This window comes from Elephantulus edwardii, unplaced genomic scaffold (assembly GCF_000299155.1).
Source record: "Elephantulus edwardii isolate Elephantulus edwardi_28Jun2011 unplaced genomic scaffold, EleEdw1.0 scaffold00833, whole genome shotgun sequence".
Classification (NCBI taxonomy): Eukaryota; Metazoa; Chordata; class Mammalia; order Macroscelidea; family Macroscelididae; genus Elephantulus; species Elephantulus edwardii.
The window spans coordinates 3,847-5,436 of record NW_006400583.1 but is presented as its reverse complement, the minus strand read 5'-3'; the positions used below and the strand labels follow the sequence as shown (position 1 = coordinate 5,436).

At 43.5% G+C, this 1,590-nt stretch overlaps 1 pseudogene; it reads right to left on the bottom strand.

Moving 5' to 3' along the window:
- Positions 1-730: 730 nt before the first annotated feature.
- Positions 731-1,237, bottom strand: LOC102871216 (annotated as a pseudogene).
- Positions 1,238-1,590: the final 353 nt, after the last annotated feature.

Here is a 1,590-nt window from a genome sequence, read left to right as displayed (position 1 = left end):
CAAAAATAACATCTTGTTTTCTGTGAAAATGCATTTCTCTGCAATTCCTGAATAGCTCCAAATTACACTAACTCTGAGCATCGTTATTTACTCTGGGTTTTAGTCTTTGAAAAAAAAAATGTTCTAAACCTTTGCCATCACCATGTGTATATCCAGCATCAACTCTGTGATGAAGGTGTTCCTGCTTAAGCTTTTATTTTGGTTTCTCTCTCCAGTCATTAGCGTGCATGTTTGTCTTTGTTTACTCCCACTCAACTGTATGTTCTATGTAGGGCCTGATACAGATGTTACTTGATGTTATTTAATAGCTACTGAGGTCAGACAATCCAAGGCCACCATTATTATAAAATTAAAGTTACTTACAGAAGTTCATAAACTTCCAAATTGTTTTATGTCCTACATGGGAACATTTCAAGAAATCCAGAATGGGTGTACTGGTCTGACTCAACTCTTCCCATTCATTAATCCCTATTCACCAGTGACATGGAAAGGGGGTTCTTTAACAAAGCATTATACATAACACCTCTACCAAACTAAACATAAACTTTTTTTTTTGTAGTTAAATGCAGGAAGTCGTTTTTTTCCCCACCCCTTTCCTCCTTTTACACGGCAAGTAAAGCTCACTGGCCTGGGAGTAGCCTCTATCTGCCAACCTTTGGCCAGTGAAGAGTATTCAGAGGAAAGAATACAACCATCAATCAGAAAAAGGAGGGGCGACAAAGGAGAATAATTAAGCTGTAGCCTCAATTGTGCATTCCCGTGCAAGGTGCCCTAACTCTCCACAGCGGTAACAGTTGACTTCACTTGTCTTGCTGCAGTTGATGGCTACATGACCAGTTTCACCACACCTATAACACTTCACTTTGGTGCAGTCTTTTTGAATGTGTCCAAATTCTCCACAAGAATAGCACTTCTGCTCATCAGCATGGTCACAATCACGAGCCAGATGGCCTGGTTTGCCACAGCTGTAACAGCACTACTCTCGCTCTCTCTTGGGCTCCTTGCAGTCCTTGGCAATGTGACCACCTCTACCGCAGTTATAGCAGGCTTCATCCTCCTGAAGATCACAACCCTTGGCAAGATGTCCAGACTCACCACAGCGGTAACAGATGTCTCTATCCGAGGTAAAACCACCTCTGCCACGGCTTCTCATTCCACGACCACGGTCTCCTCCAGTAGGGCATTCCCGGGCCCAGTGGCCAGACCGCCCACACTTGAAGCACTTATTGCTGCTCATGGCTGTAGTTAGGTCTTCTTCGGCACCTAGAGGATCCTAGACAGACGAAGAATAGGACGCAGTCCAAGAGAAGGCAGCTCACAAGGCAGTCGCTGTTTATCTTCAGGGTCCCTGCCTGCGCCACATGCGGGTATGCCCATTTTTTCTATTGTTAAGGAGTGCTTTGCTTATTTGGGGCTTCTTTCCATTCCAGATGAAGCTAGAGATTACCTTTTCCATCTCCTTGAAGAATGGGATTGGTATTTGTATTGGGATTGCATTGAACGTATAAATTGCCTTTTTCACAATATTGAGTCTTCCTATCCATGAGCAAGGGATATTCTTCCACTTCTCCAGATCTCTTTTTGTTTCTT